At 37.2% G+C, this 24,643-nt stretch overlaps 2 protein-coding genes across 20 annotated transcripts in view; one reads left to right on the forward strand and one right to left on the reverse strand.

Moving 5' to 3' along the window:
• The window catches only part of LOC144322332 (uncharacterized), a 360,447-nt gene that overhangs the window by 316,035 nt on the left and 19,769 nt on the right, over positions 1-24,643 (forward strand). For 3 of the 9 annotated variants that reach the window (XR_013387970.1, XM_077912223.1, XM_077912224.1), the window contains exons 8-10: positions 3,370-3,549; positions 4,394-4,528; positions 7,475-7,823. The gene's annotated coding sequence lies outside the window, so the exon portion shown is untranslated. Of the gene's footprint in view, positions 1-3,369; positions 3,550-4,393; positions 4,529-7,474; positions 7,826-17,450; positions 19,287-24,643 lie in introns of those variants that run through there. The other 6 variants (XR_013387968.1, XR_013387969.1, XM_077912225.1 and 3 more) reach the window with 6 other exon arrangements.
• Positions 1-24,643, reverse strand: part of LINGO2 (leucine rich repeat and Ig domain containing 2) — a 1,132,704-nt gene that overhangs the window by 16,341 nt on the left and 1,091,720 nt on the right. The window lies entirely within an intron of this gene.

The raw sequence follows: 24,643 nt of genomic DNA on the forward strand, positions 1-24,643 counted from the left end.
TATTTTATTATTTAATTCTGTTATGGTCAGAGAACTATTCTGCAACATTTCGATCCTTTGAAATCTACTGAGATTGTTTTACAGATCTTTTATCACTAGAAAGAGTCCATCTTTGTCTCTAGTAATACTCCTTGTCTTCAACTCATTTTGAATGATTACTGTGGCCACTCTAGCCCTCTTGAGCTTAATGTTCTCATGGTATATCTTTTTCCATCCTGTAACTACAGAGACACAAATATGTTGAGAATTAAAGAGTTTATTTTATATCCCGCATGTGGCTAGTTTTTGCTTTTCAGTCTCACAATCTCTGCAACCTCTGCTATTTGTTAGATTGCTTTATCCACTTATACCAAATGTAGTTAACTAAAATGATTGCATTCTGGGGTGTTATTTTGCTCTTTGTTGTCTATTTGTCAGTCTTTGATTTTTTTGTTCCTTGTCTTTTTCTAGTTAATCTGTCTTTAGTATTGCATTTCAATTCTTTTGCTTCTCTCTATATGTTTATGTACATTACTGGTATTTGTTGCTCTAAGGATTATACTATACATCTTTAATGTATCACAATCTACTTCAAGGTGTCATCAATTGCTTCAGGTAAAATACATAGTAGCCTGGCAACAGTGTATTTCCATTTTTAGCCCCTAGCCCCCACCATCATCCTTCAGGGAGAGAGATATATCGAGTTATTGGCAAAGAAAACAGGAGTACAAAGGCATGGAAGCAATGGGAACCCTCTGTGATTGGAGAATTAAAGTTGTCCAGACTGGATGGAGCAAATACAGGAGAGAAGTGGAAGAGAGGTTGAAGAAGTAATTAGAGAAATGATTTACAAGGGGCTTGTAAACTGTAATAAGCTGTTTTCACTCTATCCTGAGGGCAACAGCAAACCATGAAAGTGTTTTATGCAAAAGAGTGATATGATCAGATTTATATTTTGAGAAGATTAATCTCATTGCAGCATGAAAAATAGATTTGCAGGAGGGAAAAAGTTGAAACTCTTGCAGCTGTTGTATTAATTCCAGCCAGAATAAAAGTGGTCTCCATTAGGTTCATAAAAATAGGGTTGGGTAAATGGACAGATTGAAGGTGTGTTTTGAAGCAGAAAAGAAATGCTTTAGTTATACAGGGGCAGTAAGGGATGTAGGAGAGGAAGATGCCAAGATGATTTCTAGTGTTTTGTCAGCTGAATAAGGCTGGGTGTCATTCACTGAGATGACAAGCTTAAGGGTAGGAACAGGATGAGGAACTCCAGGTTTCCTCAAATGTCCATCAGTGGAACAACATAGGTGGGTTCTCTGGGCAACTTAATGATGTATTTTACTCCTTAACAACAATATTTTTCAAGTACTTTTAAAGTATTCCTTTGGTAGAAGAGGGAAAATATACTTTCTGTTCCACTTATAGAACTCTTCATGTCCAGGATAATAGTTGGATTACGCACTCTGTACCCCTTAGTTTATTTTGAATTGATGGTAAAGAGTGTGTTATTTTTTTTTAGAAATTCTACTGGAGAGTTTAATCTTCTCTGGCAGAGTTTGTCCAATCTGCATATCACCAGCTAGATAAGGAGGTAACTGGCATCCTCCTTCTGATTTATTTCAGTAATGCTTTAGGGAAAGTTTATTTTATTGCTTGGATCCCTTAATCTGGCTGAGTGTGTCTAACATATGGAATGACAGTATCTAATTCAGTCATAGCTGCAATTTAACGAGAAAGGAGTGCGACTAAGAGGGATAGTATCTGCAAATTTTTCCTTAAAAATTGTGTTTTTTGTTTGTTTGTTTCGAAGTAAATGACCATCACAAAGAAGGATGGATAAGTACTTAACAAGCAGGCAGCAGACAAGCTCCCTTCAGACCTAGACTACCTTTCCTGTTCTGCTACTGGCTTTCTATGAGGCAGAAGTAGATACTTTGGGGCCATATCTCATCATAGTTCTTTTATGCACTTTGAAAACTGTGTAGGAAGGTTGTGCTTTATTGTTCTCATCACAAATATTTTTCATTTTTAGTCTAGAAGGGCCAACTGCTGACTCCATTTAGCTTTCACTGTCGGCAGAAGCCTTACAATCAAAGCTTTCTTGTCATGTCTGACTGTGACCAAGGTTTGACAAGATGAACTTTGTTTCATTAAGAATAAAGCAGGAACTAAAATCTGTAGGGAGCTGACTAGGGCCTTTCTATTAATTCTGATCAAAGGGGCTCTCAGGTACAATGATTATACCTTTCTAAACCTAGTATATGAAGTTGGATATTTTCATACTTATCCTTTTTGTGTGCTGGGTATTTATTTTACTGCTTGTCCTATTAATGTAAGAAAACAAAAACATCAGGAAGTAGACTTAAAGAAGGAAGAACAGAAATAGCAAAAATTTGGACCCAGAAATACCTGGCTCCAAGTCTAGGTTGGACTTTTGTTAGCTGTGGGACATAGGTAGGCTGATGATGGCTGTGATTCTTAACTCCTCTGTTAATTTGTGACAGTAAAGCAGAATAAATGCGAGGATTAAGGATGGTACATGTAAGCTGCCTACTACATAAATAATAGTGGTCATTATCAATTTCTTTAATGGGATAATGGTTTGGTTTGTTGAGAAAGCATGGTAGAGAAAGACATGGATTTCCTCTGAGTACAGATCAGGAGAATATTGGAGAAAAATGTCCTCAAACAGATGACACAGTGATAAGAAGAAATGGAAAGCTTTAAGCAGCCTTCATTTAAAAAAAAACAATAAAAGAAAGGGATGATAGTTGTGTGTGTGTTTTTTTAAAAAAAAAAGTTTAAGAGAGAAACAGTTGTGTTGATAGATGATAAGGTAATGATAAATTGCTTATACTGGGAATTCTATGATTAATTTAGTTCTCTGACTGGCAACTGAAAAGGGAACAATACAATAAATGGAAAGCACAGAAATCTCTAAACCTTCAAACTAGCTAATTTTTTAGGATAGGATTTTTTTTCCCAGTAAATCTATTTCTCAGTGGGGAGAGGTAGATGATGAGGGAGGTGGGGAAGAAAAAGAAAAGATGTAATGAATAAAGGTGTCCAAAATACAGCTAAGGTGATAACTTCAAGGTGTCTAAACTATAAATTCAGGAATACTGGTCTGTGCTAAAATAAGATCCCAAAGAGTTGTGAAAGTTGTTTAAAACATTTGAGAACTAAGAAATCAATTTTAGTGTAAATCTTGAAATTCACCAGGGTTACCTTAGTTCTTTGAAGGACCCCAAGTGAACTTGAGATTGAACCCCAAGGTACCTAACCTGGCAGGAAAAATTGGATTTGAACTTTCTACAGAATAAAATTTGTCCTTCTACAAAATCCAAAGCATTGTATTTTTATCTTTTTCTCTTGACTCAATTTTGGTAGGGTGGAAATGGAAGCTTTTTAATATTGAGGCTCAATCTGAAGAGTATTCAAGGAGGAAATGAAAAAAGGCAACATGAAAGCCAGATTTGAAGGGCATCCATGGGGTTTTATGTTACAAGATACTATTTTTTAAACAAAAATCACAAACATAATGATTAAATCACTCCGTGTCTCATGCTGGTAAGTGAACAGTTACCCACCATTGTAGATACCTCTCAGTTTTAAGCAGATTACCAATTCTGTAAATAGCTGAAGATAGTATTTTGATCTCCATTTGCTTGGGTAGAGACTGTTAGAATCTCACATTATCTATCTAGGCTTCAAACCAAATGATAATTGCAAGTATCTATCTGTATGAAAATTAGCCATTAATATGATTTAATGCAATGAAATTAATATAAAATGGTTATTCAACTATTAAATTGAACAGGCAGGATTCAGATGTAGTCAGATAGGATCTTAGTTGTTTTTTTTTTTTTTTTCTTTCTCTCTATTGTCCCTTTATAATTGATTTAAGAGAGTTAAGGAGATCAGGAAACTTATTTAACGGGGCTTTTAAAGATAACCTATTGTCCTCTGGGACTGGCAGATTTTAAAACTGGTTCCTTTTATGGGGCAAATTCTGGAGCTCTTTGGGACTCACATGATCAAAGGATATCTCAGATGTAGTTCCCTTGATCTGGATGAATGAATCTCTATTCTGGGCTGCTGAGTTAGTCTTGCCACCATCCCTAGGGATAATCACCTCAAGCTAGTTTTTGCTAAGGTCCCATTACGTTCCCAGCTGGCATTCTTGAAGGGACTTCAGACAAGCCCTGTACTGGCACGCTTATGTATGTTGCCCTCATTTTGCATAGGAAAACTCACTTGCCCAGAAAAACCCTGTCAATGCAGAATAATCCCAAGCAGCAGCAGCAGCTTCCTCTACTCTGCCATGAAAGAGGCTGTCTAAGCCTAATATTTATTCTCTATATTCTTTATATTTATATGTATCTCTATATATCTCTTAATCTATATTCTCTAGATTTCCCAGGAAGAAGTTGGAAATCATGATGTACCATTTACTACAGGTGGAAGACCAGTAAAACATTCTGTTGAAGCAGTTTTGTTTCCATTTCAGGGGAAGCACCCTTCTTGCTCCTTGAGTCATTTGCTGAAGGTCAGATAGCCCTAGTCAATAATAGAGCTGCTATTTCTATGCAGAATTTTTTTAATTTCATGGACAGAGCTCTTAACTCTTATCTTGTGCTCCTTCTATCCTTTCTCACTAAATACAACTCATCTCAGATAGCAACTATTTAAACAACTAAAAAGTAATGCTTCCTTTTAAAATTTCCCCATCTTTCCCCTGGGCTATGCTTTGGTATCTCTTTTCATGGTTCTGAATCTGCTTTCCACTGGACTGTATCTATTTCAAAACATGAGTTCATTTTGTATTCAAGTGACTAGTAAACAATTAGCAGAGCTTGTCCTAAGTCATTAATTAATAGTTTCTGTTTAATCTTTTCTCAAATTGGAGAGCCCTCTGTTCTTGTGATTATTTTCATCTCTTTGAAATGCAAATTATTTGCTCTTCTCCCACAGTTCTGAGTCTTTTGGCCTACATACTTGGACATACAGAATATGCACATTCTACTTAAACCTTTTAAAGATGAAAGTGCTTTTTGTCTAGCTTTGAGATCTCTCTTTGAAATTAATATTATTAAAGTTGGCTTACAATGCTGAGGGCCTCGAAAATGTGATATGCAATACTTCAGATCTGTAAGGCAGTATAAGGGAATGGCTAAGAGGATAGATATGTAAAATAAAAATGTGTTTAAGTCTTAATTCTTATTCTCACTTTTCTTACCTTTAAAATGGGAATTAAAGTAAGTATCCTACAGAGTCATTGTGAGAATATCATAATGCATATAAAATCAGAGTTCCATATATGCTGGCTATTATTACTGTTATTTATTTGGAGAAAGGGAAATATTGCATATACTTAGACATACAAAATTTCTCAGCTGAAGGGAGCACTAAAAAATCTTTCCCTAATGGATACAATCACCTCAAGGGATAGGCTGTCAGGAGGCACTGGATTAGCCTGTTAGATAGGTATTAAAGTCTGTTAACTATCTTGTTATCACAAATGAGAAAACTCAGGTAACCATAATCCAGGCTAAACAATCCTGCTAATAAGTCACTTAAGTCTGTCTCAAGGTACTGTTAGAAAAAGCTATGAGATGCGTGCCTCACTTGGAGTTAAAAACAAAAAGAGGGTCACCTGCCTTTCTGCAGTGACTGCTCAGTCCTCAAGATCCACTCAGGCCATCCTCAATGAAATGGATGACCACAGAGGGCCACTACTACTCTCACTACTTCCTAAGATTATTAAATTTTACTTGGGAAAAGAAAATCAAATGGCAGAGAATTGTGTTTGGTAGTTCAGATTCTCAAATTCTATCCAGTGCTCTATGAAAACCCGGACTCTTTAGAAGTGTGGGTCTTCATGAATGAAGGGGAGTCTGACTGGAGATTACCTGGTTTTAATTAGTTGGTGCTGAAGGCACCTAGACATTTTCTTTCTTATTTAAAGCTGTTCAGACAAGATAGCTGTCTTAAATCCCATCTGGAACATTCTGGATATGAACAAATAGAAATTTCTGTTGGCTTTTGTAACCGATAAACCTAGCAATCTCAGGGACTTAAACCAGTAGTTTATTAGTTCTGCGCCATTAAAACACTTAGGGACTTGTGCCCGTATGTTTTATGTCTCCCCACTTTTCTTGCTCTTTGAAGTCCTTTTCATTCCATAAGGAGAAAGGAAAAGGACTATAGGTGAGAGAGCCAGACCTGACAATAACACTCATATTTCTGCTAACATTTCATTAGCCAGAACTTGGTCATGAGGGTATGTCTAATTTCTGATAACATTTCATTAGCCAGAACTCAGACATGAGGGTATGTCTAACTGCACAGGAGGCTGGCAAATGGGTTTTGTAAGCAGGCAACCATTCTCTCCTGAAAACAAATATAAACTGATATTAAGTATCAATCTAGTATGTAAGGCTATATTAAAATTTCTATTATTTGCTTATTTATAAGTTATTCCAGAAAAGATTTAGGCGTTTGGAAAATTACTTCGTTATACTTTATCATCTATCTAAAATAATTGATGCAATTTTGCATCCAGCTGATTTTTTTTTTTTACATATTAGCAAAACAAACATAATCATGTCCTGACACACTAAGGTTCAACTGTGGCATGTACTGATGTCTCCATTTTTGTGAGAGAATTGCATCTAAAATTTCCACTTACCTCTTAATTCATACTAAGTAATTATTAGGTTCCTAGGTGACAGGAATTTTATCATGTTTCTAGCTACTTTCTAGATGAGAAAATGAAGACAAAATGCAGCTTTAAAAAAGCTGTACAGTATACAGACTAAGCAAGAACATGTAATTTTTATATCCCAAGACATTCATAACAGATTTTAGCTTCTAAATAGGTATTTGTAGACTTTCTTATTTTAGCAACGGATGACTGCCAAGTAATTGCTTAAAATCCCTCCACGAAAGAGTGGGAAATTATCAAAGAAAAAAGTATATTTAATTCAACTCAATAAACACATACTAGGTACCTTCTTTATGCAAGGCAGAGTTGGGGACATAGGAAATGCAATTCTTGTTTTCAAACAGTTGGTAGTATAGTAGGGAAATTTTGTCCAGTAAACAAATTAATGATAGTAACATCATTCTCCCAAGTTGGAATCAAATTATAACCTTAAACATCAAAGATACATTTTATTACATTATTTAAAAATAAATTGAAATATCGCATAAAACCATGTCCCGTCATGGAGAAATAATTTGCTTATCTGTGATTCATCTTCTTAAATTGACCATTTATTACAAGCATTAAGACTATTGTTATGGGAGATATTTTACTTGAAAGCTTTTTATATAGAAAACGTAAAGTGAAAAAAGTGGGATATGAATTTTTATCTGTATTATGACTATAATGAAGGGAAAAATACCCTTATGCATTGAAAAAGTGTTAAGTGTTAGAATATCCTTTACTTGTAGCACAATCCATCAATTCTGTTTGTTTCTTGTTCAACAGATGTTTTCCATGTACATTATATTACACTACTTTGGAAAAAACAAACAGAACATAAAAACATGATGTAAAGGGACGCCTGGGTGGCTCAGCGGTTTAGTGCTGCCTTCAGCCCAGGACATGATCCTGGAGACCCTGGATCCAGTCCCACGTTGGGCTCCCTGCAGGGAGCCTGCTTCTCCCTCTGCCTGTGTCTCTGCCTCTCTCTCTCTCTGTGTCTCTCATGAATAAATAAATTAAATTAAATTAAAAAGCATGATGTAAAACCTCTGAAATTCAGTCACAGTAAACTTCTATGCTGGTAGGCATGACCTGCTATGCCGTTCTTCAGTTATTTAAATGGCCACCTTCTAAAGTTAGGGCAGAATGTAAGTCCCATTTTGGTTAATGTTTCTATTTTCACCATGAATATGCTAGTGCTTCGTCCCCACCTTAGGCTTTCCCACTGTGTATTAAGTATGTGCCTGTTTTTAAATTATTTATTATTTATTTATTTATTATTTTTAAAAAATTTATTTAAATTTATTTATTATTTATGTGCCTGTTTTATCTGCTTTAGTAGAATCTATGTTCTTGGAGTTGTACCTAAGTGCCTTCTTGGAATAGCAGTTCTTGACCATGGTATCTCCAAACTGCATGTATGGAGTAAGTTAGTGAGAAAGGACTCCAAGTTATGGATGCTAGAAAAGGAAGTACATATAAGCCTCAGCCTGATCTGTGCAGTAGCTCTTTTTATGTATGAATACACATTGTATTGCCTAAGAGTCTTCTGAAGGAAGAAAGGGGGAGGACAGTGTTCTTTTGTCCAGCCCAGTACCTTGAGCAGTGGAAGCGGCATGCCTCTGCTGCTAGGTGAGAGCACTAGCACAATGTTTCCAAATGTCACTCCTGTTACCACTGTCATCACTTTTGTTGATTTAGAGTGTCACTTGTCCTATTTACTGTACAATTTTAAATAGAGAATCAGAATTGAAATTAATAAATGGAAAGGCATTAAAACATTTCTATGATGGAAACAAAGTAATGTTATGTTCTAGCTAAAATTTCTTATCTTCCAGAGCTCTGCACCAGAGACCTGCTCTCCATTTGGGAATGCGGAGTTAGGTGTTCATACCGAGTCTCCTCACTGTAATCAGAGGATGGACATTAAACTTAAAAGGGAATAACTTTATGCTTATTAATTCAGGGTTACTAACCATTTTGTGCCACCTTAAATCAGAGCCCCACATTGGAATGCATCTCACACTTTGGGAAATACATGAAAGATTTATGAAACAGGCTTCTCGGTTTTGATACTGCACTTGTCAGGATTCTGTAAGAGCAGTAAGGGAGTCAAACATCTAACAAATGTTGGAATAGAGACTCACACTCAGCCCTCTGTCAGCGGCACTCTCAACCTTCTACCCACCCATCTTCCTCTGACTCTCTCTTTCCACTGCAGTTCTGGGCATCTCTTTTCATCTTATTGCTTGGCATCAATTGCTACAGATAGAGTATTAGTAAATATTCTTCTTTCATTTGAGTTATTTCTAATGAGAGAACAGAGAAATTACAACTTACTTGATTTATTGGTTGCTTTCTTTCAGTTGAAAATATATACAAAGAGATGAGATGTGTGTGGTGTGTGTGTGTGTGTGTGTGTATGAATACATGTGTGCATTTGAGTTGATACTATGTATCTCTTTGGAGATTATACACACATACATGCTATAAATATTATACACTATACATGGTATATAGTATATATAATATAGAGTATTGTTTACATACATATATATACCTTGTGTATGTAGTCACACATATCAGAGAAGTTTGTATTTACCAGTTTATTTGTATTTTGGTAAACATTTCTAGAATTGTAGGGAATCACATTATCTTAAATATTATATTTACCCTCATGCAATATACATGCTAATTATCCTCATCTGGATAAATTGTCTTGAAAGAAAACTAATAAATGGCTTAGCAAACTGAAATTTTCATGCAAAAAGTTGCAGTCAAAAACAAAGTATGAAAGAGCTCAGCGTATAAAAGAGCTTACATAAGGTAATGAATTTTAGCAATTCTAACTTCGCTTTATGGAAAACAATGTCATTTGAGGTTTTAGCTCAAACATTGCAGGGGTATAGTTTACATGTGAAACCTTGAGTATCTATTTGAAACCTTGAGTATTTAGAATCAAGTGAAATCTTAGTTTGGTTTTTGGATAAGAAATCTAATTTAATAATTTACCTAATAATGTGTGGCCAGAAAAAAAAAGGCAGCATTAACTAGATTTCTGACACAAATTATTTATAGGCCTTATTAAGTATTGTCCTATTCTATAGTTCAAAATAATGATAATAAAAAGTCTGACATGCTTACTTTCATATGCATTATATTATTCATTCCTCAAAACAACCTCCTCTGTGATAGGATCTGTTTTCATTACCATTTTATATAAATGGGGAAACGGAGTCTCTAGGTGAATTTACTTGTAGAGAGTTATACAAAAAGAAGCAGTAGAAGTAGGATTTAAACTAAGGTCTTTCTGGCTCTAAAGCCAGAGTTACTCTGTTAAAAACAACTCTCGGTGATAAGTGGTATTATTTCCTTAGCTGAATATGCAACTGGAACTTAGGAAAGTCTGAGCAACTAGATAAAGGCCATTCATGTAGTGAGTGGTAGGGCCAGGATTCTAGCCCAAGTCTGTCACTGACTCCATAGCCTCACTGAACCTCCTCTACCCATCTCTACGCAGATATACAATCTGCCATAGCAGAGGAACAAAGAACTGCTCTCTCTCAACATCTCTTATAGATTAAATAAGTAACACTCATTATGTAATTTATTGGTTTTAGCTTTGCTAATATCCTATAATGTTGTATTAATATTGCATGTTCTCAGCATGACAAAACTCAAGGTGGGAAATAAATCCTAGGTTTCCTACAGATTGACCATAGAATATACCACCCAAACTGGGACACTTCTATGAAGGGGTGAGAGCACTCTTCTGAATAATGCTGGGCACCATGTGAAAAAGCTAGACTGTCCCAGGCCAAGGCAGATCTATGATCACTGTCCTGGGAGCATGTAGATTTCCCCCCTTATAGTTATATGCTGGTGTTTTCCTTGGGTTCTAGTGTTTTGCTATAACAGTTTTTTTCTAGTTGATGCTGATCTCAAAACTAATTGAGTACTTTCAACAAAAATCTGGAAAACAATATTTCTTTTATCTTAATTGATATAGTTTTAGAAAAAAAAATTGTCAATGATCAGTTGAAAGATCTGGGGTTAGAATCAAGCAAATTCTCCTATCTTTTGAGAGCTAGGCTATCTTTACAGCCAGAACATTATAACAGTAAGGAATTTGTATTTTATCCCCAACAAAACATCACTGATTTTTGTGCTCTGTTTTTGCTCTGAGAAGAGTGATACTTAGGCATTCTGTTAACCCTTGAGGAAATATGTTGCTTTGACTCTCAATTGTTGTTCTGAAGTCCAATGTGAAAACTTTTGTATAGTGGGCTGTGCTATTTTCATATCAACCATGTTATAATTAGGGGCTGAGTTCATGCTCAAAGACTTGGAATTCACAACCAATCATCAAGAAATCATAGACATAATGGTATGCCATGGAAACAGAGACACATCATGGAAACAGCATGGAAAGGCTCCAATGCCTGATCTTGCAACTGCTGATTAACTACGTTAATCATGGCATTTAAACTCAGGGAGCCTGTTTCCTAAGGTCAAGGATAATACGTGTTTTTCAACTATTTGTTGAGATTTTTAAATGAGTAGAAGCACAGAACATAGTTGGCATGTAGGAAGCCCTTAGCAAATCTTGTTTCTCCTTTTCTTTTTACTTAGAATAGCAGAGTCACCCCCTAAGTTTTATAACTACACCATATAACTGCATTTTTCACATCAATCACATAAAATGTCACTATCTTTTATTTTCCCTCCCTCCATTTTCCTTTTTTTCTTTCTTCCTTCTCTCCCTCCTTCCCTTCTGAAAGATTTAAGGTAGCCAACATGTCATAAAATGAACTTACTATACATGGAAAATTCTTGGACAGAATTAGAAATTTGACCTTTTAAAAATCATTAGCTAATTGGTATGAGTCACGTTTGTAATGCCTTTGGAGATAGATTTCAATGACCACATCTCACTTAAAGAATCTGCAAATGGACAATATTTTTTCCTCTGGAGGATAAAATTCTCTGTAGCAAATACACACATGAATATTAACTTTAGATAAAATGCTCTTCAAAATTAGTTTGATTCTTTAAAAGCAAATAAATATTAGGGCATGTAAATATTTAAGTCCTTTACTATCCTTAGATGGAAACTTCTGTATTAGTGTTCATGTTTGTTTTATTTTCTTGTTCTTCTTCTCCTTCTTTTCCTTCTTTTGACACTCACCCTATGGCCTTCAGTGATGGGTCTTAGAATAGAACCAAAGTCACAAAAGGATTTATAAAAAGGGAATAAAGGTATGGAGGTAAAAGAAAGATGGAGTAGTCAAAGAATCAAATTCCTTTGTCTTAGGTTAGGAGATGATGAGGGCATTTAAGGATTTATTGTATGAATTTGATTTTTCAGTACTTTTTAGCATCAGCAGCTGGGTTCCAGTAATTGAACACTGATTACTGTGTAAAGAAGTGAAAAATACATGTTAATTAGATAAAATTGCCTGAAGAGAACAGCTACATCTGAGAAACCTGGGACACAAGAAAGACTTTCTACAAGTTTAACAAGAGAATGTTCCCCTTCCTCATCCCAAATCCTCCTTTCTCTATCCATTCAAAAATCCTCCTAAAAATCCTCCACCAACCTCTGTCTGTCGTGAGCAAGTCATTGCTCCAGAGTACATCGCATGGAGTAACCACTGACCCATACAGGATGGAAACCTTGTGATTTGAACTTGATTCACCACTACCACTTATATCTTTTCAGCAATGAGGTCAATTTAAAGAATGAAAGCCTTTACTGTCTTGCTTATGCAATTGGAAATCTTGGTATTTCCAGGGAGAGACTTGGCTTTGTACTTTCTGGTCCCAGGCTGCCATGGTGAAGATTCAGAGGAGATGTTGCCCAGAACTGTAGAACTGTAGTCCTCAATGATGAACTCCATCTGGGTCTCTTTCCATTATTCCTGGGATTGAGGAAAACAGCACCCATGGGAGAGCTTTTATTTCTCTGCAATTTTGAGGTAGGAGTTTTACAGGTCTTTAGAGAAAGTTTTTTGGGGTCTTTTGAGTACTGATGGTGGGCAGCATCAGTATAGTTTTGTAGAATGACAGCAATGTGTGAAAACATAGGGCAGAGTCAACTTCCTGTTGTGTTACCAAAGGCCTGTAGGTACTATTGGGACGTGAAAGCCCTTGAAAAACCTTCAACACCATCCACACAGTGCTAGTCACCATAACTGTGTTCATTGCCACATAGTAGCACATGCTTTTACTGAGGAATTATCATAGTACTAGAAGTCCCCAGGGTAAAAACACTATTCTAAGGACCAAATTGAATTCTTGACCATCAACAGTTGGGATTAACAGGGAGCAGGTTACTAACATAAAGGGTTAATATCCAAAAAATATAAAGGACTTACACATCTCAACATCCAAGCAACAAATAATTCAATTAAAAATGGGCAGACACATGAACAGACATTTCTCCAAAGAGAACATATAGTTGGCCAACAGACACATGAAAAGATGCTCAACTTTGCTCATCCTCAGGGAAATGCAAATCAAAATTATAATGAAATGTCACCTCACACCTCTCAGAATGGCTAAAATCAAAAACACAAGAAAAAACAAGTGTGGGCAAGGATGTGAAGAAAAATAAACCCTCTTGCACTGTTGGTAGGAATGCAAACTGGTACAGCTACTTTAGAAGACAGTATGGCGTTTCCTCAAAAAATGAAAAATAGAACTACCCTATGATCCAGTAATTGCACTAATGGGTTTTTACTCAAAGAATACGGAAACACTAATTCAAAAGGATATTGAACCTCTATGTTTATTGCAGCATGATTTACAATAGCCAAATTATGGAAGCAGCCCAAGTGACTGATGAATGGACAAAGAAGAGGTGGTCTGTTTACACACACACACACACACACACACACAAATGGAATATTATTCAGCCAAAAGGAAGGAAATATTGCCATTTGTAACAACATGGATGGACCTAAAGGGTACAATGCTAAGCGAAATAAGCTAGTCAGAGAAAGACAAATACCATATGATTTCACTCATACGTGGAATTTAACAAAGCAAACAGGCATAGGTAAAATAAAAAGAGACAAACCAGAAAACAGATTCTTAAATATAGAGAACAGATAGTTGGTTACCAGATGGGAGATGGGTGAGGTATCGCTGAAATAGGTAAAGGGAATTAAGAGGACACTTATCTCAATGAGCATTAAATAATGTATGGAATTGTTGAATCACTATATTTTATACCTGAAATTTAATATCATACTGTATGTTAACTATACTGGAATTAAAAAAAATAGCGGAGTAGGTAATTCAAATACTATTAAATGCATTTAATGTACTCAAAAATTGAAACTGCAGCCATCAGTAATGTGGGTAAAGTTCCTTGCTTATCATTTTAGGGAATGAAAAGATCAATAGGTTGAGATTATTTATACATTTGCCCTAATTGTGTAGAGAATTCCAAGCCTATTAAATGCTAAAGAACTTCAAAATGTGACTTGATTTTAGGAAATGCTACAAGAGTCAAAGACAAACTTAGAAGCACTATGTTAACTTATCAAACCTACCCCAGACACACTCCACATTCTTCATTCTGTTGCCAGAGGAGTTATTTAACAAATCTTGACTTCTGATTGGCATTCTAGGGCTCTAAAAATGAGGACCTTGGGGCACCTTTTCCTAATCATGTATTTAGCTTTAGGGACTTTAACTACAGAAATAATTATTTAGATATTTAATAGCAAAGGGATGAGATAAATTCTGTGTGTCTAATCCACATTTTTGGTTACTGGCAAGAATTCAGTGATTAAAGTTAAGTCAATACTATGATTAACATTATATTTAATGTGTTAGTAATGTACTACTTAAAATATCTTTCTTCTTAAAAGTCTCTATTAAGGAAAAACGTGTGTATTTGGTTTGGGGTATAAGACCTACTGGAATAGTGGTATGCTGGGAAGTGTTTAACAAGCTATTCTCTAGAGAAAAGAATCTGTATTTTACTTTTTGCTGATTTTCATGGTGTAAATACTCCCACCAGGGCCAATTTCCAGTTGACAATGTGTTATCAGCACATTTATAGAATATGTGAAAAATTAACAATTGACTTTTGCAAAACTGGTGTTGGATCCATCACACAGAGTAAATGGACCCAACTACTTTAAAGTAAATAGCTCACGTGTGCGCGCGCTCTCTTTCTCTCATATATATATGTATATGTATATATATATATATATATATTAACTAGGGAAATATTTTATATGTTGTGTACAATTTTCTATATCAATTTTATGTGACCCACTATACATAAAAAAAATTATTATTGGGCACATGGGTACCTGGCTGGCTCAGTCAGAAGAGCATGTGACTCTTGGTCATGAGTACCATGTTGGGTGTAGAGATTACTTAAACAATAAATTTTAAAAATTGTTATTGGCCACAAAATACTGGTATGCCTCATTTTACAAAACTATTTCTATACAGCTGAAAGTGATTTGAAATTTTCTCAAATTCATTACCAAGAAACTAACAAAAGGACTTTTATTTGCATTTCTTAAAATGAAAATTTCTTCTGTCAAAAAAAGTACATGTTTGTCTTTTGTGTTATTACATTTCCCATCTGGGAATTATGAAGTAAGTGAGAGAGGCTCTCAATCAAATTTGGTGCTGAGGGTTGAAAGCAAGTGTCTATTAGGCCTTTTCTTGAGGACTGGAAGATAGCACAGACTGCCAGGTAAGTCTATGGGTTCTGGAGTTAGGTGGGTTCTACCACTAACCATCTGAATGAATGAAGCTGGGGATGTTACTAAACCTGTCTGCCTCAATTTTCTCTTTGTAAACTAAGATAATAGTATCTGCCTCATATAACTATTTGGAGGCTTAGATAAGTTAGTACATGTAAATGACTGAAACAGACCCTGCAACCTACAGATTGCTGTTTTTATGGCCATTTTAGGTTTTATTTTGGGAAGACACTTAAGCTAGGAGTGTCCAAGTTAATAATGCTTTGGATCACTGGTTCTCCAAATAGAGGGGCCAGCAATCTGTGTACAAGCCCCGCAGGTAATTCCCATCCACACTCGAGTGTGAGGAGCACTGTTTGAGATTACCACCAGAAACTCCTATGTTCTAGAAGAGCCAGTGTTCTTTCCAGAGGACTTGACTCATCTGAAGATTATCTGCACCAGAATCACCAGTGGAGTTTGCTTAAAATGATCCAAATTATGAGAAAATACTTAACTATGTCTTTGTATGTGAATAAAAAAGCCTGGAAGAACATAAAGATGATATTGGTTCCTGGGGAGGAAACTGGGTAGGTGAGAGGAAGAGGAGGAGAAAAAAAAAATATATATATATTCCATTCTTGTCTCTTTTGAATTTTAAAGGATACACAATTTAAAAATTAAATACTGAAGTTAATAGACCTAGAATCATATAGATGTGTGAGTTTTACCCAGAGCATACTCAGTTAGAACCCAGAATAGAACCTGCCAGATCAGGGCACTTGGGTAGCTCAGTGGTTGAGCATTTGCCTTTGGCTCAGGTCATGATTCCAGGGTTCTGGGATCAAGTCCTGCATCTCCCTCTACCTATGTCTCTGCCTCTTTCTCTCTCTGTGTCTCTCATGAATAAATAAATAAAATCTTAAAAAAAAAAAAGAACCTACCAGATCAGAATCCTGTGGGAGACTTCAAGAATCTCCATGTAGTTGTCTTGGTTATCATGGTAATACGCAGGCAGAAACCTACCTTACCCATTGCTAATTTCCATGGTGTAAGAACTCCCACTGTGGTCAAGTTCCAGGCATGCTGGAGGTTTGATGTTTAATTAATTGCTCATTTCACTAGACCAATGGACAAAAGGAGACCTCTCCATGTGTGGATAGATGGAAGACATTATTATGGCTTGTATCACTTGGAAAGCCTTGATTATAATAGGACTATGGTATAGGAGACATGGATTCTACTGTAGCCTGCCACTAACAGGATAACTGGGTAAGACCTTTACCTTTTCCAACCCTGAGTTTCCTTATCTATCAAGTGGAGGCATTAAAAACTGTTTTATGGACATAACTGAGTCAAATGAGATTAGATTTGACACAATTTCTAAAGTACAAAGTTAATATAAAAGGTAATTAAATCTGGCATTGATTGATTGCACATTATTGACATTTTAATAACATTTAGAATCTAGTTGGGGCAGAAATCCCTTACAGAAAAAATGGGACATGAGTTTCTAAATAATTTAAAAATTGTACAAAATTTATGTCTAAAAATCTATTTCTCCCAATAACAAAATGCAGAGAAGATTAATTGCCTGTCTTTAATCCCATTCAGGCTATATGAAGTATGTGGATTTTATAGTAGCTCTATTACTATGAAAGAGTTTATTATTCCAACAGAACTGGACATATTTGACTTAAATTGATCTACAGTGCCCTTGCCAAAAGAAAAGCATTCACTTTATCTGAATTATTATTAATTAGCTTCCTGCAGGCTGTAAAGTTGCCACGTGTGTAAACCTGCTCAAACATGAGGCGGAAATAAATGAAGCAATGGAATAAGTATAGGCTAGGTGTTTTTCCTTCCAGGCACACAGTCTGCCTTCCTGTCCTTTGCTGCAGCAGATGAAGCTAGCCTCTGTCTGAGTACTACATGGAAGCCGCTTGGCCTTCTCGCAGGACACATTCTCAACATCTCTGCCTCAGATGGAACTGAACTTATTCTCACCAGACATTAAATTCTTCCTTATTATTTTTTTTTTTTAGTAGACTCCACATCCACTGTGGGGCCCAATGTGGGACTTGAACGCCTGACCCTGAGATCAAGACCTGAGTAGAGATCGAGTTGGACATTCAACCAATCAAGCCATCCAGGTACCCCTGTAGTTACAAAGCAGAGTTCCTTCTTCTTTGCAACAGCACTGTTACCTCAGGATTTGAATTGAACTACTCCTTTCTATTTAGGTAGGTCCAGCATTTGCTTTTACATAGAATAGTTTTTGAGACCTCATGGCCTAAATGAAGAAAGCCACTTGATAATAAAATAATAGCTATAATCTATATACCAAACACTGTGCTGGGTTCCTCGCACGTATCATTGGATTTATTCATCACCTCTCTATGAAGGAGGAACTGCTGTTATCCCTTTTGACACACGAGACAACTGATTCTCAGAGCCCTTTGGAAATGTGCCTGATGTCACAGACTAGTAGTAGGTCTGGCTCTATCATCTCTACTTTTATCCACTGCACTATATATGACCCCTTCTTTCTAAAAGGAGACCACTCAAAACTTGATCTTCATTTTTTAAAGGGATAAAATTGTACGTAGGAGATTCACTAGGTTGTAGGAAGATACAAATTTAAATTTTGTACTTTTAGAGTTCCTGAGTGAGTATACAGTAGGCCAGAAGTCAGCCTAGCTGGGAAAGAATTACTTTTGTGACAGTAATACTATGAGCTCCACCACCCCCATGGTATTTTACAGAACCTTCTGTATACTTTTTTGATCTAAGTTTGGTTCCAAGCACATAAATCTCTGAGAAATCTCGTGAGAAGATCCCACTTAAGGCAGCAACAAAGATGCCTATTCCAAACAACTTTTCATGTAAATGGAAAAAGAATGAATTTGAAACAAATACCTGAAAATTCTTAAGATGCTCTCTCTCAATAATTATGCAGTATTCATGGAAATGGTCACTAAGCATCAAGATAAAATGTGGACATTGTCTACATTTTCAAAAAGTGGAAGACCAAAAGGAGGAAAGATGCTCAAGGTCATACCATAGAGAAAAGGCATGAAGAGGCACTTTACTGTCACTCCTACTGGTAAGAATCTGAGAATTAAACCTTCCTGGACAGCTGGGCAAGCTTCAGTGCCTGAGAATATTCACGCCCTTCTGGATGACTAATTCATTACTTCAGGAGGTATAGAACCAGATGAGCACCCAGCAGTTTTTTGCGGTGGCTTCCCCTTATCTCCCCAATAGAAAATTATTTTTTGCTTTGGCACTTCCCCGGGTTACCATGACTCCCCAGCTACTAGTGTAAATAAAAATAAACTATTCAGGAGTGTCCATTACAAATGATAAATTCTAGGGAGAGCTCTTGACTACATATCCTCAGAAAACAGGCTTTCTTGGAAATAAAGGAATGTGAGTATGAAAAACAGCAGCATTATCACTATACACTTTTTAAATATTTACTACTGTGTTAGTGAAATATTTAAAGTGATTATCTGAACTGCTCCCCCACCCCCATCACAGGGGAGCCTGAATATGTCACCGCCTGATACAACTGCCTGACAATCTCACGTTGCCATAATGCTTTCCAGAAAACAATTCATGCCGAAGAGTGAATGCAACTGTTTTTATTTTTTAATAGGAAAGAAATAGATCTCAAATTAAGTAAGTGCTGAGCCTAGGCATTAAGAGATGCAGCAAGCTGTTTGCCCCAGATTCGAGCTCTGCAAACAAGCCCCAGTAGGCTTCTCTGAAAACATCATTTTTGTTTCACTTGAGTGTGTGCTTGACTGCTTTTAGCTCCCTCTTCCTGGATAGGGTCACTGGAAAGAACAGCTAATAAAAGAGCCCCTCAGACCTGGCTACACAGTGTGTGTTGTTTGTCCCTTGCACCCTTTGCTCCTGGGATGGGATATGAGAGCACTTCATCTCCAGATTTAGCTTTAGCAGTGATTCTGTCCTGAATTCTAAAACTTTTCAGGCTTCTTTGGATTCTAAATGAGCCATCTTTAGCTGAACTGCAATTCAATGCAACAGATACCTTGGAGGATATTGAGTGTGTGGCTGAAAGTAGACTAAGCAGGTCCTATGCTAGATTTTATTTCTTAATCAAGTGTCTCCTAGGCTGATTTATAATTTTCTTTAATATAACATCTAGCAGCAAGGCCTAAGACACTGTCAAGTAGCTCTGTAAAACTGGTACACATATTCTACTAATACCTAATGATACAAAATTGAAAAATAGAAAAATGCAGAAAAGTAGTTCTTCTGGACTCACACTCAACCTCAAGAGCTTACTATATCCATACACTGTTGCTGAGCACTTTACACACCCTCTGACAACGCTCAGAGACAGCAGTATCTCGATTTTATAGAAGAACCCAAGGCTGATAGAAATGAAGTCACTTGTTCAAGGTGACTTATGCAGCTAGTAAGTGGTAAGACTAGAATTTGAAAGTTGGTCAATCCTGTTCTAAACTCCATGCACTTAGTTGCTGAACCAGACTTGGGAAATACACTTCACATTGTGAATAACTGGAATCTGTGGGAATGGCTGCCTAAGCACGAGGTTGAGATGGCTTCTGGGGCTGAGTACATGGAATTGACAAGGAGGAGAATTAGCACCATCAGCAGTGCAAGGTTAGTGGCCATTCTTGTGCCAGGATTTGCCATCCTCACTTCATTTTACTATCCCTCAGTCACTAATCTCTATGTCCTATTTCAGTTTCTTGTGAGTTTCACATCTGGGAAAGGAAATGTAGATGCAAAGACCAATGGTTGGTATCCTCCTGGCCTTTCTGTTACTTGGTGATCTTGGGGATTGTCACTTAGTCTGTTTCTTATATGTGATTTGAAAAAAATAAAATTGGATGCTCTTTGCTTCTGTGTATAAATACATATTTTAAAATGGTCGCACTGAGTAGCTTTTCAATTGTCCATGATTTTGTTTTATATTGTTTGAGTCTCCTTCTTTAGTAATCTACCTGAATAAAAAGAGAAAATAGAGAAGTACAATAAAATATATAATCTTTACATAAAGCAGAATCTTGCATTTACTTCCCTTCTAGCTCACCTCTGCAATGCCTCAAAAATTTAGAAGAGTATTCTACTTTGATCTTTTTTATTAATGACAATAATAAAAAATATTTCCTGGTTATAATATGTGAAAACTTCCCTTATCTCACATTAAAGGACAAAGGTTTACAAAGGGGGGGAAAAACAACCTAAAACCAGCTCTTTCTCAGATTGAAGAAACCAAACCCTTACTATACATGACAACTGATGAAAACCAGTGTTGTTTTTTGTCCATAAAAGTGTGTGGTTCCTCAAAGGAGAAATCACATTTCAGGTGGCTAGTCTTCGTCACTCACTAATTAAGGATGCTGGATTCCAATTCCATCCTCTATCCCTGTGTTAAAGGGACAGAGCCTGAGGTACACAGTACCTATTTCCACCATCAGCTATTCTGAGTGCTTCAGCTTCTACTTCACTGGGTGACAAGAATTTTGTCTTGATACTGAAAGCAAAGGTGCAAAGGAAGGAATCCTGTGTAGTCAGAAGGAACAAAATAAGTAATTATAAGCACAGGAAGAGAAAGGCCTGACTCTAGCTCTCAAGTCCTCAAACCTGCAGGATGCCAAGTGCCTTTCCTTCATTTCCCTGGAAATGAACGAGCAAGAACATTTTATGAATAATTCATTTTGCAGGTTAAATCTGAGGCCCTCCAAGGGAATTGCCTTTCCAGAAAGACCTAGCAGGATGCAGCCATTGGAAGCCCACTGTCCTGGATTCCATCCATCCACTATTGTACATTATTTTGTTTGCTTCTAAGTTCAAGAGACAGAATGTATTGCCATTGCCTTAAAAGAAAATATCTTCAATGTTTTGACCACCATTGACAAGATGATTAGCATGCCTTTAGCCATCTTTATGAAACAACAGATGTTCGCCTTGGCATTATTCCAGTCCTCCCTGTGTCCTCAAGCCTAATATTTGTTTTTCATTAGTTGGTGTGTTGCTCATTTCTCATCCTGTGTGAGGGGGCCTCTACTGGGCCTTGCCGTGCAGTTGCTTTGCTTTCAGATATAAGGGGTTGGCCTACTTGGGCTGGGTGAAGATATTCCCTCAGCCCTGGCCCGTGTCATCTGTGAAGAGGCTAAGGCAGCTGGGTGGGTGGGTGGGGGTGGGGAGCGGGGGTCAGAAAGCAAAAGGAGAAGTGTTCTTAAGTGGTATTTGCTTGATGAGGACTCTGTGTTCATGTTTAGCTTCTAATGTGACATAATGAATTATGAACTAAAAGTAATTGGAAGATTTGTGCCCTCAGTGCAGAACAGAAGTTCTATGTATGAAAGCAAACCACAGGTCAATTAGGCGAGTTGATCAATATTTATATCGCTCTTTAATGAAAGGAAATAACCCTGATAGATTTTCCTTGAAATTGCTGATGAGTATGTATTTGTAGTCAACACATGGAGCTTTTCATTGATCTCAGTCAAATTAAAATTTTATTAACAAGTCAGACACCCATCTGTATTTTTCCACAAGTTCCCTCGAAAAGCCAGTTAATACTACTGCCTTCTGTTTCTCTCCCTCCACCTCCACCCCCCTCTCTTTGAACATTTAAGTATCTGGTATACTTTTACCACTTTTCCATTCCTATCTCCTGCAATCCTCCTAAAACCACTGTAAGATAACATTATTATCATCATCTCCATTTACAGATAAGGAAATTGAGGCAGAGCAAGGTTAAGTAACTTACCTTTTATCACACAGGAAATAAAAAGCAAAACATGGACTCAGCAGACCTGAGTCTGGTTTTCTCTGGTGCTGAAGTACATGTCATTTCCACCATCCCATACTATCTCCCAGAGGCAGAAGGAGGGTCATTTTGTAGGATGGCCTTACTTGAGTGGAGAAAATGGATCACTGAGGAGGCTAATGGGAAATGCACCCAGACCAGTGAGCTTCAGAACTGTCTTAACTCCCCTGCCACCTCTCCCAGAAGGGCCCTGGGGCTGCAGCTCCTGCCTTGTTCAGAGAGCAGAGCTTCATGTCCATCTAGATTAATGAAGGGCCAAGCAAGTCAGATGTGGCACCTCCAACTCCAGTGATAGAATTTAGCACATGTGACCCTAAACCTTTTGAGGTTCAGTTTGGTCCTTGGTTTTTCTAGGCTAGAAAGCAAATAAAACAGTATTTGTGCAGGATTTTTACTCCCTGTTTGGATGGAGTCTCCTCACTTTGTTCAAAAGCCAGTTTTAGACAGCCGAGCAGCATGTACCACGTTAGATAGTGTGAGGTTTAATCAATAAAATTGATCAGGAAGGAACTCAAAAGCCACACTGCCTGCTTCCATGCTTGATACACTGGGAAGAACCTTAGTTCTCATCTTGTGTTTGATCTACAGACTCTGTGAAAACTCCCAACTTTTACTTCCTGTGTGCTATTTTAAATAACAGCTTGTGTTACGTGCTATGGGCCACAGGGTTACTGTGGCAATCCACTCCAAAGTGCCAGAGTTTTAGCTGAGGAGTGTCTTAATGAAGATTACATCAGAGGTCAGAGCTTTGTCTCTTTTCCTCTTCTGAACATTGGGACCCTGTTCTCAAATGCATGGCCTGATGCATATTCACAATCACCTCATAAATATCTGACGAATGATTTATAATCAGACCACTGCCAGGAATCAGCTTTTTTTTTTTTTTTTTTAATATATGTGCTGCCGAAGCAAGCATGTATCAGCTCTTTTGCATAAAGGCAAGGCAAAGTAGTTCAGGAGCTAACATGTGACAGATGTTCAGAAAGGTGAGAAACCGCTCACACTACAGCAAACCCACACACACTGGCATACAAATGAACATATAGATGCATATGCATGCACACGCACACCCACAAGCACACACACTTAATTCAGTTGCCTATGTGCTGGTTCTGTTGTAAGAACATTACAGGTATTAAGTCATTTCCCTTAACAACCCAGTACAGTAGGTTCTATTTTCTTCCCACTTTGAGATGGGTAACTGATGCAGGGCAAGGTTAGGTGACGCGCCTTATTTCGCTCACCAGGCTAGTAAATAGTAAAATTAGGATGTTCATACTAAGCAATCCAGGTAGAAGATGTGTCCTTCACTTATCTACTGTCCTGGCTCAATACCTGTTCTGAGAGCAGCGAACCTAGAAGTGAATCTCAGACTCAGCTTGGTGGTCTTGGAGTCACTTAATGATGCTCAGCCTCAATTTTCTATCTATAAACTATGGTTAACAATGATAACAACTTCCTCATGGTAGTGAAAAGGGTGTAATCAGAACATAAGGGTGTTGTGTAAACTGTTTACACTTGGCATCAACCAGTTGTGATGCAGCACACCACACATACTGTGTCTTTCCTACTTTGTTCACCTCTGTAACCCTGGTGCTATCCCACGATGGATTGGACACATAAAAACATGTAACACTTAACAATTTCTAATTACATCCAAGCAGTTCTTGAAATCTCCTCATAAATCATGATGCTAGCAATAAATGTCTGAATATATCATTTTGTGTCTCAGAAAAATGAGGAAATAATTTCAGAGCAATGGGAACAATTTTTTTGCCATCCAATTATGGAAAGTACAGTCATGTAGAGCCTCTATAAGTCTAAATGCTAACTCAAAAAGGATTAGAAGCACTTGTCAATCATTTGAAGTAGGTGTGACCTTAGAGAAAAGAGGCTTAGTGAGGAGTTAAGATAGCAAGGGTGAGGTCATAGGGTCTAACTCCAGATTCAGAAAGCTGGGTTTAAGTCTGGCATGCATCCCAAAGCCATGGATGCTCAGTATGTGCCAGGTCCTGTCAGGTTGGTATGAGAGCTATCAAAGCATTATAAGCTGGGTCTTGCATTCCTGGGGTTTTCCTTCTCCTCCAGTAGCTAGGTGGCCTTATGTCAGTAATTCATCTTACTAGGAAAAGCTGTGGTGTCCACAGAAAAGGGAGCAAATGAAGAATCAGAGAGGTAAAGTCCCCTTTTAAAATTCATACAGCTCACTGGTGTGTCCCCACCAGCACTGGAGTGAACACTTCCGACTTCCAACTTAGTGGTTGCTACGATGGGTTTTACCATTCCTTCTGTGATTTCTAGCAGAGCTTGCTGCATTTACTTAAATATGGCTACAATATGCTTAGATACAGGTAATTTGTTTTTGTACACATTCTGCTAGGGTTTACTTTTAATTGCCAA

This window comes from Canis aureus, chromosome 10 (assembly GCF_053574225.1).
Source record: "Canis aureus isolate CA01 chromosome 10, VMU_Caureus_v.1.0, whole genome shotgun sequence".
In the NCBI taxonomy this organism is placed as follows: domain Eukaryota; kingdom Metazoa; phylum Chordata; class Mammalia; order Carnivora; family Canidae; genus Canis; species Canis aureus.